The following is a 15,862-nucleotide window of genomic DNA, read 5'->3' on the forward strand; positions in this document are numbered from 1 at the left end:
ATCAAGGTTATTGTTTTAATTAAACAAAAGACATTAGGCACTAGCTAAAATTACTAATATGACAATTTAGTACATCCATGCATTATGTTTTACATTAAAATGACAGATTTCACAAAATTCTTGATATAAAAAACTGGAAATCATTCACCTTTGCTCTGCATGAGCACCTAAATTATTCTAGTCTCAAACAGTGAAATGCTGACCACACACAAAGAAAGCCCCCCTTAGAGGTCCTGCATCCTAATAGCTGTTGTTTGTGCTAAACCACGTCACCCTTTCACCCTATGATTATGTAGCTGCCAGTCTGTCAATCTCAGATCTCAACAAGACAAGGCCTATATCACCAGAGGCCAGCTCCAAGTGTTGCTTTCTCTAAATGCAAGGCTTTGAAAGTGTCCTCTAAATGTGATGTTGTGCTATGGTTGATGGGCTGTTTACCATAAACACTCCAGAAAAATAACATCTGACACAAACACATGAAACAAAGAGGTTTTTGTTTTTTTTTTTTAACCCAGAAGGGTGAGGCACAGTCCATGTTGCCAGATGGTGGCTGTTGTTAGCCCACTAGGCCTCTGCAGGGGCATCTTCGCACATGAGCCTATTCATGCTCCATTTCAACTCAGCTGAGGTTCAGAGTGACCTTGATGTAGAAGTCAAGTGTCCTCAACAAATGGGTTTATTCAAGTCACACCAAAAATGATGAGACTGGAATACAGTCACATTCAGACCTGGGTCAACGATTACAGGGAGGTGGTTAATGGCAACAGCTCAGGTAAGCCATCAGTCAGAGTTACTTCCTAATATTGTGACCTTTCTGGTATTTAACATATCACCCCGAGACTATTTATGTATTCCAAGCCACACTGACATCTTCTGTTCTTGACACAGTGCAAATGAGATATGCCGCACATGATGTGAGCAGTCAAATAATACAACCAATTCAGTTTCACTGCAAATAAATAGGCACCACAGAAACAACTGCAGGCCCCAAAAAAGCTTATATACATGCATCAGTGCCTTAAAGGTCAGGTATCACCCTCAAATCCTCTCAAGCCTGTAAGAGATGAGCATCATTAGACACTGTGCCTGGTCAAAAACATCATCCTAACTTCTTCTTTCGCTGTCTTTCCTATGTGTTTTATTTCAACTGTGGAAGACAGCGAGAGATAAGAGGAAAAAGAATGAGAACGAAAAAGCAATTGAGACAAATACATTATTAAAAATTGGTCTATGACCTTAGCTTTGAGATGTGTGTGTAATTAGGAATTATTTACATCTTACAAGTACAATATTCAAGTATGAAATTCCCCAAAATGGATCATACTAACATTTCAATTTTCACAGTGATTCATAAGTGCAATAGAAATTCAATATTCACACAATATTTTAATTGATTATGTAAGATTGTGAAATGCTTAATGTGACCGTGTCCTCCGTTCACATCCATAGCTGCAACGCCATTTTCATCATTCCCTTCTTTTCCCCATTCCCAAAACCATACATCTCTCTAATCTCTAATCCTCTCATCAATATTCAGAGTGAGAATGAAGGATAGTTCTTTAAAAAAAAAAAAAAAAAACACACATGGATCCAGCCAGACATAAAGGCGATTTGGTTTCAGAGACCCACAGTGATAACAGTTGTCCAAAAAAGGCACTACAAAGTCAAATAATTTGTGTACACAAGACAAAAAAGAACTAAAGCTCTGACTAAATTTCTGTTTAAATAAATTCTTGTGTTCTGACTGAATGAAGAATGAAGGATTTTGTCATTATCCCGACCACGTTATCGGCTTGTTGTGCACTAGTTAACATGCAGGCCTGAGGAACTGCACCTAGTTACCTAGTGAATGCCTGTCACAGCTTAGCTACATGTTAAACAGTCAAGGCGTAAATGCTGACAAGTTAACAATTCAAGGTTTATTAATTCTTACTATTTCACTAGTGAGATTCAAATGTAAACTAGTTTACTAGTAAATACCAAAATGTTCACTAGTTCCACAGGTGGGAATGGTGAAAATTTCACTAAGTGTTGAATGAGAAGTACCATAGCACAGGTTATGTATAGTAGCACATACAACTACTGCCACTAGTTGGTTGAACATTGAGGCTACTTCATGCATCTGTGTAGTTATCACTAATTCCTAAGTATTGGTGGCCCTGCGATAGAGTGGTGGTCTGGCCAGTGTCTACCCCACCTTTTGCCCCACTGGACGGCCAGTGCACTCCACCTCAGAGCCATGCTGCCAAAGTATAACTAAATGTTGTAGTATCAATTTTGATCACAATGAACCTGAAAGATTTTTTTTTTCTTATGTATGCCTACTCATCATTTATAATGCTTAGAGCTAATGAGTAGTAGCCTATATATTTTTTCTTATTTTTCAACATTATGACATAGTATTTTAGATGGATTATTTCCACTAATCAGCAATAATATAGTATATTTTTATACATGGTTCCTTGTAAACAAACAATTTTTAACTGTTAACAACCTCCATCAAATTTTACTTTAAATTGGAGAGTGGTATTTCCTCTCCTGGTATTTCTTTTAAGAAAATGTTCAAAAAAAGCAGTGAAGCAGAGGAGCAAGCCAGGCTTTACAGAGTTAAATTTAAATTTTGGTTTGATTGAACTCCAGGAGAGCCAATAGGAAGGTTAGATTTATGTCACTTCCCTGCCTCTTCATTAGCATTTAGTGTAACTACTTTACCAGTGATCGACTTGGCTTTCACTGGTTAACTAGTAAAGATTTTGAGCCCACTAGTTAACTAGTAAAGTAAAACAAAAACTTTGAGTAGTTAACTAGTGCGTATTTTGGCTTTCACTAGTTCAACTAGTGTGGTTTTAATCTCACTAGTTAACTAGTATGCAGTCTTTAGCCCCACTAGTTAACTAGTAAGGCCTAGAGGTCTTAACTTGTTAACTAGTGCACATGTTGGCCAGGATTTAGGCTCTCACTAGTGAACTAGTGCAGAAAACTGCTGGTCAATAGTTCACTAGCGAGCCAAACGCATGCTTGACTGGTAAACTTGTCTTTCTTTCATCACAGTAGTTAACTAGTAAAACTTTTAGCCTTACTAGTGTTGTCCAGAGGGCCACTAGTTCATCAAAAAGCTGACTAGTTGGGACTTTGGTCCTACTAGTGCAGTGACTGGCACTGATAGTAAGGCTCTTCTTGGAACTAGCTGGACAGAAATGCCACTAGTTGCTGAGAAAGCGTGACTAGTAAGGGTTCTTGTTCAACTAGTGCAATCACATGTCCAACTAGTTCTGACAAAGACTGAACTGGTATATGAAATGAACATCTGATATCAAGGATATGGAATTTATGCTCAAACGGCTTGCCATAGGATCATATGTCCACCTTACTCTAGGCATGCCACTTACAGACTCACTGTCGTATAGACGGGTTTCTACGCAGTGAGATCTGTGTGCATGAATGGAAAACAACCTAAACTGAATGGAAGCTCTGAGGGACACCAGCAAAAAAATTTTTTGTGCCCAAAGCTGCACAAATTACAAGAGCAATAAGTAAATAATGTTCAGTCGACCAAGAAGGAAACATGGGTGTTAGGACAGAGGGCAGAACCAGCTGCTAACGCCACCTAACTGGTCACAGCTCTGGATTTCTTGAAGGTCTCACAGTGGAAATGCAGGAACAAATGGCAGTTTTAAGGAGATACAGGTCAGACTGTTACTGTGTGTTTAAGGCTGTTTAATAAAGCTTCAGTGTTAGTCTGGGAATAGATGACAGCTGATAAAGGAGTAGACTAATGGATTTAGATGGTAAATATGTAAGGTTGTTATACTTTAAAAATTAAACAGAAAAAATGTGTCAGAGTCTGATCTCATGTGGCTGAGCAATTTGACTAGATTGACTCAATATGTCTGTGATGGCCTCAGCCTTGGCCATCCCATGAATTAACTACTTACCGTTTTGTGGATCCTGGGGCATCGGCCATTTGGAGAAAAGGATTGGACTGAGTTCTTGGGGAGGTTGAAATACTGCCTGCCCCAATTGGACTATACCAATGGCTGCCCCAGGAGGAGGGGGAGGTCTATAGCCTAAGGAAGATGTTTAATTTGACTTATAGTTATTTTGGAATATTATTTATGTTAATTTTGTTTCTTTTCTTTCTAATAAGAATTAAGTTAGTTTGGAAATTATTTGTTTAGAGTTTATTTGTGAATTATTTAGTAGTTGTCTTGTGTTTATCCCCCTGTGTGTTGTGTATTGGTTTGGCCAGCCAGTATATATGTCCCCGAGTGTCAGTTTGGGTTGGGTCATTTTTGGTTTGTTAGTTTGCTGTCTAAGATGTTTAGTTAATATTTTTCCTGAGTTGACCTCTTTTAGAGTTCTTTAGTTAGTAATTCATCATTTCTGTATTTGCATAAGTGTTTTTTTTTTTTAAGGATGAATAAATCCCCTTTGTTTTGAAAAATTCCTGGCATCCTGTGTCTCCCTGCTCGGACCCTCACACAATGTCAGAAGTAAAACCTTCAGAGTTTACAATGCAACATCAGTTTTTGCGTTAATGTAGAGCATCTGCTGTTTAGCCAGGGTCTGGTATATTTAAGGAAAGAGCAGAAATGTTACAAATAACTAACCAGAGGGCCTGACTCTGGTCCTAATTCCTGCACCAAGCAAACAGCAGGTCTGATCCTAGAATCTGTATCAGAAATAGTTTGTCACTATGCCATCTTTGACACCATGTTTTCTTATTTCTTCTACTAACCTTAGTTTCTTTTCTGTTGAAGTTTTCCTGGTTAGTGGCGTCTCCAAAACTTCACCCATGGAGTTTTCCAGCGACGCCATTGTTTAGAGGTGTGTCAAATTCCTGTGCTCATTGGCACATTTAGGAAACTTCTCATGGACCTGTGAGTTTAAATGCGGCTAAACTGCCAATAACATAATTCCGTGCAGATTAGGTGGACTGGTGGCCGCTGACAGCAGAGTAATTACAGAACAAGCCGTATTTTCATAACGGTGACGGTTCGAGTCCGGCCGCGGACAAGAAAGACGTCTTCGTCTTTCTCTGCCCATTTCCTGTCCACCTTTCTCCGACCCCGTGTCAAATAAACTCAAAATAGCAAAAAAGTAAATCTTGAGCTTAAATGTGATAAACTGCATTTTAATGTTCCTTTGTGGGTGTGAATTTTATTGATAAATCACGTAATCACATGTATATAAGACTGCAGGAGTTAACATTTCTTGAGAAAGCCATGAGACAATTTGTTTTGGTGTAGGACAGGTAGTCTATCTCATACAATTCACTCTAAGTAAAACCATTGGACTGGTTCTTTTACGGAGTCGTCTTTGTTGTACAAACCCAGACGCTCTGTATTTTGTTGTGTCTTCATTTCATAAAGCATTGGGGGAAATCAGCGATAGGTATTATGGACCATGTTGCAACACTTGTGATGTATTAGCCCTAGTGTCATTTCATTACAATGATTTGTGATGTGCCTCTTGATGTGCTTTACACTGTCGGATTTACTATCTCATCATCAACCTTGATGCATCCGAAAGGCTTTTATTGCATTGATCTACATGTTTGTGCCAAGTGTTTCAGTCAAATACCTCAGCTCTGATTGACACTGCAGGGTCGACTTCAGGAAACTGAAATGACTGTGTCTTTAAGGCACCGTTTACCTCTGTCCGCCTGTTGGCGTTTCACCCATACTGTGGAGTCTCAGTCCTAAAGCGGCAAAAACCTGAAACTCCAGCCTCCTTCTGTCTCTTCCTCTGTCTCTTCCTTTGTAATGACACTACAGTGAGACCATTGGGTGGCAGATAATTAAATGTGATACTCATGCATCTCCCTAGAGCTCTCCAGGCCCTGATGGTACATGTCTGTGTGTGTGTGCGTATGCCTGTTCTTTGTCCATCTGTCTATCTGCATGTTCCGCTGGAGCCCAGTTGCTTTATCTTGCATCAGGGGAGGCCTCTTAGCTACAGAAGGGACAGCACACTGGTGACTTCCTGTGAGAATTAAAGAGAGAGGAAGCAGTGTCTGTCATCACAGTAATCACCACAACAGGTTTGTTTAATGTCATGAATACAGATAAAATGTGTGTGATTGTTAGCTGAACATTAGAACTTTGCAGGGAGCAGGTTACCAGTGATGTTCCTGTTGAGATGTCAATAAAAAGTGAATGTTAAAGACACCTAGAGGGAACAAAGGGGAATTAAAAGTAAACTGACCATTTGAATATCATGAGTTTTTATGTTTCTAGCAGAAATGTTATTTTGGATAGAGCATTGTCTTCATACCAGCAAGAAGATATTCACTTCTTAAAGTCATAGAGAGATTGAGGTCACATTCAGAGAGGCATTTCACCTCTCTGCAAATGTTGAATAAAATCATATTTTCATTTCAAGTCTATATCTGAGATTTATTACAGTCTTGCATTTCGGCTTTGTCATCTACGAGTCTTTCCCTTAAAGAAAAAGTGTAACTCCAAAACTTCCAAATAGTCCCAAGAAATTCAAACACATGACATACGGTATCCCCTTCCTGTCTTAATACTGTCAAGGTTCTCTTAAGCAAAGTGTTTCACTTCAATCTGCTGCAGTAGAGCATTTGAGTAGAATTTATATTGGCCCATAGCTCTGTGAATGTGTGAGGTGGCAGTAAAGTACACGTGGGTCGGAATGTAGAGGTTTAAAATTGACTGAATATATCAGAAATGTATGACTTTCAGCCTTAAGGAACCAGATATTCGGGTTTGTATGTGTGTCATAATTTCTGTCACTGATTTGTGACAGATTCCTTGGGGGAAACTTTCATTCAAAGGAGAGAGGTCTGATAAGTGAGTGCTTCGCTGCTTTAGAGCTTTGTTGTTGCCGCTTAGCAGTTATGATAATGTGATAAAGTATCAGCAAAACAGATAATCGTTTTTCTCATGTCAAGAATAAACTGTTTCTTCTCTGTATTTATAGCCTATATACTGTATGTATTGGATTAGCCTGCTCATGAGTATGTGGCAGCTTATAGATAGATAGATAGATAGATAGATAGATAGATAGATAGATAGATAGATAGATAAGACACACTCAACCCACTGTACAGCTGTACAAAATTTTACCCACACAGCACATGTAGCTTCAAAAGTCTTGCCAACTGCGGACTCATCAACACCTACAGACTTGGCCTACCTGGCTGCATGCAAACACAGTGTGCACGTGCACAAACACACACAGACACTCAAACGCTCACGGTTAAATGGTGCTTTGCAGTAATGCCAGTGGGCCAAGTGAGGTTGCTCTGCAGCACTGCATTTTTACTGACTGCCAGCCAATAGCTCAGCACTTCTCCCCTCGTGTGTGTGGATGTGTGTGTCCACACACTTGCATTTGTCATTTAACATTAGTCAGTCTACACATTATGCAGTATATGTGACTTGACAGGCCAGCATCTGCTGGCACATGCATTATTCATCATGCCCACATGTACAGTATAATATAAAGAAAGGACACGTGAGTAGCTGCATTAATTTGCAAACCTAATGCTTCTCTTTGTTAAATTTGGAGGAGCTGGACCTACTCCAAGACCTACTCCTGGCTGTACAGTCCAGATTAGTGGCCCCTGACTACGCTGCAATGGCAGAGCAAGCTGCCTCATCATCTGGCAGCTCCAGGGAAGCTGCAGGCCCCTGAGAGCTCATAAAAAAGTCACAACGCACAGCGACGTATCTCTATATCAGCTAGTGAGGAGACTTATGCTTTTCTGTGCTTGTGATGATACTTTATTGGCCAATTATAATGAGTGCAGAGGTTTGGCCTGATTTGTTGAGACAGTGCTCAAAATGAGAAGCACAGAGCTGTGTGTTCACTGTCCTTATCTAGCCTTGTTGCTCCGCTGTAAAGACAGGTGTTGGCCATGCTGCTGAGTAGCTTCATATTTGTAACAATTATTTCCATAAACAAGCCTTTAACAATGTCATGGTTTAACTTTTTGATAGTAATTTCAGTCTGAACAAAGCAGTGAAAAAATCAAATCATTGTTTTTGGTAATATTCCATCAATCCTGTGTGTGATTAAAATTAGTGTCTTCTCACAAATGAGTCATAGAATATGATGCATGCAGGTAACGCATTTTATCTTTTCTCTTCCAAATCCCGAACTGGAGCTTAAGTTACCGCTGATTTAAATAACTTGTGTTGTCACTGAAGTTACCACTGCTCGTTTAAAATGTGCATACAAAACAAAATGTGGCAATTTGTGACATTTTTTAAAATAAGATTGTTTTTACGTTTGACAATGAGTAATGGACAGAGTAGGAGCATCCACTGTGAGCTGTAAGATGAAGAGCTGCAGGCAACAGACTGCTCACGTCCAACTCCTCAGCAATCTAACCTGCTGCTCTGTGGAAATGCACCACGTGCACCATGAAATCATGCTCAGGGCAAGATTTAAAACAACTTTGCCTTTGCTGCCCTGCAAAACAGATTCATCAGTCACTCTTTCTGACAGAGGAGCTAAATGAATGCTCATTGCCAGCAGAAACCAGTGGTATTAAACCACACAGAGTGAACCCTCTTTCCAAAGAAAACTAGATGGATCATTTGCCCTTTCCTACCCTGTGGTACCATTTAGCACAGAACAACTGGACTATGCCTGAGCATGCTGTAGGCACTTCACTGGTCACATATTTGAGGATTCTGGGCATTGAAGGCCATTTGGGCCCAACAACGTGGAGTTTGTCCATGCAGCATTTTCATTTTCATATTGAAAAGGCCACTACTTCCTTTCATTTCAGTCAGAAACTCAGTTCAAACCATGCAGTCAGTTCTGTCCAAAACCTGCTGTTTCTATTTGTTTGCTCCATGGAAACTAATCCTTAAATCGTCTGTTTTAAAATGTACACTAGTTCTTCGTGCATTTTTATGAACTCTGTTTTTTTAATAAAGTAACTAAAGTAAACGAAACTTTTTGTCTGCTTTCTCCTATCCACAGAAATTCTTTCCTCTTATCTGCTCTAACCGTTTACTCTTCCTTTCAGCTTCCTCACCCTCTCTTTCTCTGGTCTCTCAGTGCTGTAAATGAGCTGACACCAAGCCTGAATCGAAGGAACTGAGCTCCAAGCACCAATCTAGTCCCAGCTCAAATGTCAACCACTCTAACACATACACACCCTCAAACACAGAGATACTTCCTCTGCTCACTTCTGTTCTTCTACCTCAGTCCTCCTCATCTGTTCTATTCTCACCCCCCCCACACACACTCATCCTCTTTCTTCTCCCCTTTCTCTCTGACCCATCCTCTTCTCTCTATCTTGACATTTAACAGTCTGCTCTGTAATTTCTCGTCATCTCCGGCAATCTAGCTATCTAAAAGGAGGTTAAGGATGGGAGTTAAAATAGACAGGGCGGTATCCAGACAAGCGACGGTGATATTTGCTGCTGTCTTCCCAGCTGCTACTGCACTTTAAGAGCACTAAAATCCCTACTTAACCTTTTCCCCTGATGTCATTATGAAGAGGACTGGAAACATTTTAATTTTTTTCATACTAGGTCCAAAATAATAGATCTATTTGAGTTTTGATACTCTTACCAAAAATATACATATAAATAAATAACCATTCTTGATACTTATATACCTAAACCTGGAGCCATATACTGAAAGAATCAAAGAGTAAGTTGGAAATGTTACAAACCTGATAAATTGAATGGACCCCCATTGACTTGGAAAAAAACACATTTTAAAACAATTATAAATATCAACATTTGTACAAACACAAGTGGTAATAGCCAAGGAGTACAATATAGTCGCTCAGTTGGACATCAAATGCTGATTAACAGATTGTAAGACCAAATGAAATTAAAGTTGCATGTAGGCTACATATCTCAGACCCAAATCCTCTAAAATACAGAAGAAGCATTTTCCCCCACAAGAGGTTTGTCTCAATAGCTACTTCACACTGCAATGTGTGTCTTGGCAATATCTTTTCTGATGTTATGTATCCACAAAGAGATATTAAAAAACAAGAAATGGCATTTGGGACATTTTTGCCTTTTCTCACAAGATGTACTATTCAATCCATATTGGAGATTTTAAACAATACATATGAAATATGAGGTAAGGTGCAACAAACCAGTGTCAGATACCTCATATTTCACACATTTTGATTGGCATTTGAAAGACCTCCAAGGCAAAAACACAACACTTTTACCATATTAATATTCCATAAATGACGTTATTCTGCTGAATAACAGAAAAGTGGAAAACACATATGTAATTCTACGTGTAAATCCAGTATTGCCTTTTAGGTTCAGTTCTGTATAAAGTACAGTGGCGTGGTGGAGCAGGGTGGCCCCGTGCCTAGGCCAGCTCCTGTGGATGTACCATCTGGTGCCACTGGCAAACAAGGACAATGGTATGCTTCGGACTGGACCAACACAACAAACATGGCTAACCGAGCACATACAGAGAAGGGTGATGGGTACAAAAGCGAAAGGATCTAAAAACCGGTGAGGTTAATGGTGGCAGTGCAAATAGAACAGTGACTGGAAGTAACAGGAAGATAAAAGATGTGCCCATACAGACAACATGCATGTCTAACATCTAATAATAACAGAAAATACAATCTGGTAGAGACTATTAAAAATCAAACAGTAACACTGAAATTGTGACACTGCAGGGGACCAGTGAGTCTTGAATGGGCTGATAGTTTAGCTCAATGAACACCTCTTGACCTTATTATTGATGTTTTACTCAAAGCATATATCAAGAGCCATGCCAATATCAAGGCTGAGGGTCAGAAAGAAGAGAGACAGTGATGCAGTGTGTGAGAGAGGATTCTTACTCTAAACTGCATTACTGAGACTTCTGTATTCATCATGTGACATTCACTGATCGTAAAAGCATTGCCAGGATTGATTGACTGTCAGGTTGACAGTCTGCAAAATTGGCTGCAATCCGCCATCTTTGTCTGCAGACAGGTTCCTCTTCCAAACTCGCCAAACCTCCAAGTAGTTTCTATGTTCAGAATACAGTTTTTCAGAGTTTGTGCCACTGGACTACTATCATAGGAATTCTGTAACTCCATACCCAGTTTTTCCCTCTACCCCACTGTTCAGTCAAAGCTTGCATGCTTGCACACATCTCTTCCTTTCAGCTCCAGCAGCTGCACATTTAATCAGGCCTGCAGCACTTTACTGACCCCTGCTGACCAGCATCTGTAGTGCCACAAAGTTCTGTTGCCCCCTCGGTATTCACTGCATAGACAATCCACATCCCATTTGTACTATAGTAAGAATTGTCTTTTGGCATTAGCATCTTTTTATCCATGTTTTTTATGATTGGCAGAGACACGATTCATTAAATTGATCTGTTACAGGTTCTTCCTAGTGGGGCATATACTGTATGACTTTTCCTGTCTCCATCACCCTGATACACCCCAAACAGAAACATGACTGACCTAGAGTTGCTTTAATCAGCTTATCTCCTGATATTTGAATGTAGAAGTAAATGAAAACATTATGGGTGAAAATGTGAAGGATTTTATAGCCTCAAAATGCACCAATATGCCAGTAGGTATTTCTTCCTCTCAGTGTCTGACGGGGGTGCAATGGTAAAATGACACAGCCATCAGCAGAGAGCAGAGTCCAACCTTTATTGGCATGATGTACTCTCTTGCTGCTATTTACTGCAGGAGGAAGTATTTCAGAGGGCAAATAAAGTAAATGTAGGTGTCACAAATTGTGGAAAATAGAAGCTCTTCTTCACTGCATCACATTTTGTGATTTTAGCCTCAAAATGTGTGCTTTTACATGCAACTTTAACCCACAAGTAAATCTTACAGACTATATGTGTCTGTAAAAAACTTAATAATACATTAAAATAACATTTTTCAAAAGTTAACTGTTTTATCCAATTTCGCTAAAGTAATTTTTTTAACCAATCCAAAACCCAAATGTACTTTTACGGCAACATGAGCAGTGGATGCACACCAGGTTGTGTTTACACTACATATAGTGTTCATGTTCATCCATTTGCCATCATGTACAGCATCATGTGTGTACCATCACTCATGGATGTGAAATGACCAAAACTGGTATTAAGCCACACTGATGCAGAAACTGTATTTAATTGTGGACATGGATGTGGTATTTTTATCAGTGTGTCAAAATGGTCACTGTGCTCAAAGTGAAACATTTTTGCAGCTAGAAGAATACATCAATGATCCACTCGGTTGGACTGGATGATGTGTGCCTTTAATACACAAGGGCTGTAGTTTATTTTGTAGCTTTTTTACCAGTTTCATCATCACACATTCATCTGTCCAGCTCTTGAAAGCAGTCAAAAGGATTTTTTGCGGTTTTTCAGCCTCTCTTTCTGAGTTCTGATCCTCTGTGACACCGGCAATTTTTGGCTGCTTGACAGACTCGGATTCAGTTAAAGTCAGAAGATGCTTTTAGCTAATTTTAACTTGTCAGGAATTTGTACAGTCTATTGCAGAAAAACACATTATACAAGCTTCGAGAAAGTCTTGTAAGGTGAACTGGGTTTCTCAAATGTCTAAAAGACTATAAAATTACTTGAGGATGCTTTCTGTTCTAACAAGAACGCTACAGTCAACTCTCAGGGCAACACCAGCTGTTCAAAAAGAACATATGATGGAAAACTGTCTAGTTCTGAAAATACTAAAAATGCTATATTTTGTCTTATGCTCACAATTCAAAAGTTGAACAAGGGAAAAATGTTCAATTAGTGCAATTAGTAATCAAATAATCTATTACTTGTACAAATCTCAAAATACAATTTGTGTTTCCTCCTGTTTACGTGATATTTGCAAATCACGTAATGTTCTGTACTGTATTTTTTGTAACTTATCAGCCGGCACATACACCGACACCAGTAGCTTATATCCACAATAATGTCAACCTAGCTCTCCATAAAATGGCCATCCCCCTGCTGTCATCCGGTTAAACGGTGATTCGGTGTACAACATGGCAACTGATCTTAATTAACCTGATGTTTAATGCAAAGAATATCAGGTTAATGTTCATCTTTAAAACCACCACTAAAATTCATCATGGTGATACTGGATATCTGTCCAGCACCGAAGCCAACCGCTACATTTTTTCCCCTTGATATTCAGGGTCATGTCTGGACCTCGGTGTCCGTGTAGAAACAGATTAAATCTATGATGGAACTAAAACACTATACCCACGACAGTGTATTTAAACTTATAATAGAAGTTTAATGGAATATTTGGGCATGTGAGATGTGCCCCACAGTGCCCTCAGCAGGACCCATGTCCAGCTCATTCATCCGTTTCTCAGACCCGGCAGGGGTCGTGTTTGTATGTGCGTGTGTGTGTGTGTGTGTGTGTGTGTGTGTGTAAGTGCACGGACTCCTATAAGTCTCCTTCTGTGCAGTACTTTCATGTCCTCATCTCTGCTCTGTGTCCACCCCCACCCAATCCGACCCCGCCTCTGTCTGTGCCTCATCATGTGAGATGAATATGCATGGTATTGAAATGAGGGTCATTTTAACAGTGTTTGCAATAGCAGGACACACATGGGAACTGTTGCTATGGTAAGGGATATTTTGTGTTGACTGACACGCACATATTTTACTTTTAAAAACAGCAACTTTCAATGAGAATTGGGCTGAGAATTTAAACTTTAAACAACAACATTAATGAACAGTGTTCATTTGAGCTCATTTAGTTAGAGGAGAGTAAACCTTAAGGTGCTGGTTGAAAGAGCAATCACAAGATGCATAGCACTACCCTTAAGGGTGCTAAACAGTTTAAGAATAAGAAGGTAGAGTAAGGTGACCATGACTGACCCTCCTCAAGTAATCCAGTATCTTCTTAAGCTCTAAGTCCAGTTTCCTTGATAGACTGCTTTTGTGGTCTGACCTCACCCTGCAGCGCAAACATAACCATTCATTTCATACTCCCTTAAACTCGAGGGCACCGTCACCGTTATGTGGTATGATGCACTGATATGACCTAGTGATGTACGACTAGAGTGGGTGAAGATGAAGTATAGCTTCTCACTGATAGACAGGCTTTTATCCATGACTGAGTCCACATAAAGGCCAGGATGCTGAATAGCTAATACATGGGATTCATTGATTTATGAGGCAAAACTCTCATTTTACTTAGGCCCTGACCCTGATCTTTGTTTACAGGGAAGTCAGGGTCAGCCACCACTGGAGCTGCAGCTAATAAAGTCTTTATTTGAGGATGCTTTGCCAGGGGTGATGCTGAGTCCTCTGACTGAGTGCTGGTTTTGACTCTGCTCCTCAAACATGAATACTGTATGGAGCCCATTGAGACCAAAGGCTTCCCATTGTAGCTATTCTGTGTGGATCTGTACTTAACGTCTACTTTTTGAACTTCAAACGTCAAAAGATTTCCTTTCCTCTTCTCTTCCTTTTACTTCCCCTGCCTCTGCAGACCTGGACAGAGAACTGGGAGAAGCGAGGTAAGCAGAGTTAGGCAAGATAAACAAAATGAAAGGGGATGTTTTCTCACAGGATATTTATCATACACCTCTGTCTCTCTCTATTGCCAAATACCTTACGCCTCTCAGTCTCTGGCTCTTCCATTTGCACTCATTCATCCTGTAGAGGTTGAGGCACCTCGACACCTAAAAGAAGTGACTGTCCCTGTTTCAGAGTGTTAACTAACAGATATGCACACAGTCACACACACAAACAGAGTTAACAGGACTGCTACCTCTAAGTGGCAGCTCAGCAGAAGACATATACCAGTTCTTCCCAGATGTTTAAACAGAGGTTTATGAGCTGTGTCATGAAGCTAGATTTATTTTTTACAGACCCAGGCCATTAAACACTGTTAATAGTGTATCATGCACACAGGAAAACACAGACGACAGTACCTAATTTGAATAGTTACACATGTACCTGGTTTGTTGTTTCTGATGCTGCATAATAGGCTGCATAACAATAAATGCACGTAGGTCACCTTGGCAACAGCTATCAAGAGGCAAATGATTGTTTTGGCATTGTATGAAAAAATGTAATACACACACGTACACACAGAAACGTTAACTTCTATGAGGCCACATGGTGTCCATTCATCAACCTTCCCACGGGGGGAACGCTGATTGCTTGGAGCCCGTTTCATCTTTTTTTCTACATCACATTTGCTTTTCCGCGTAGTTGCAGGACCAAATCCCCACTGCACACCACACAGGGATCTCAGCATTCATGGCAGGCCGACCACTGAGACTATCTGCAGATAGAGCGAGCAGCAGAGTCAGAGCAATGGTTGTGGCAGTACTTGTTTGTGTTGCCCCTGGGTGCGTCTGCATCTTCTCACTTTTAGCAATTTGTTTTTGTCCCACACTCTGTTCTGTCTAGTTGTCTCTTTATTCCCTTTTTAGCTGATTTTTCATTCCAATCTCAATCCCAATGAATATTATTCTTCTTTTCTCTTCTCTACACACCTTCTTACCTGCTTCCCTTCCCACCATATCGTGTGTTTCTGATCACTTATAGTACAGGTCTGATCTCACTTATAGTGTCTTGCATTATGGTAAATTAAATAAAAATGTGTGAAATAAGACTTGAGCTAGACGTTACATAGACTCACAAGTGTCAGGTATTTTAGTAACAGTGGTTTGAAACCTGCACAGTTAGAAATTTTGGAAGAGGATATTCAAAATGTAAAACTGTCATTATCATGACCTTGCAATTGATTCTTGTTAGAATTGAAGCGTTCTTGTTTTCATACAGACACATGAAGAAATGCAGCATAAAGCATAGTAATAGAGTATGGCTCCAAGACTAGGCAATGTAAATAAAACTATTATTACTTACTATTATTTATTGTGACGTGGGGCAATTCTTTAGAATAAAAAATAGGAATGTGTTT

Source organism: Mastacembelus armatus, chromosome 1, assembly GCF_900324485.2.
Source record: "Mastacembelus armatus chromosome 1, fMasArm1.2, whole genome shotgun sequence".
Taxonomy (NCBI): Eukaryota; Metazoa; Chordata; class Actinopteri; order Synbranchiformes; family Mastacembelidae; genus Mastacembelus; species Mastacembelus armatus.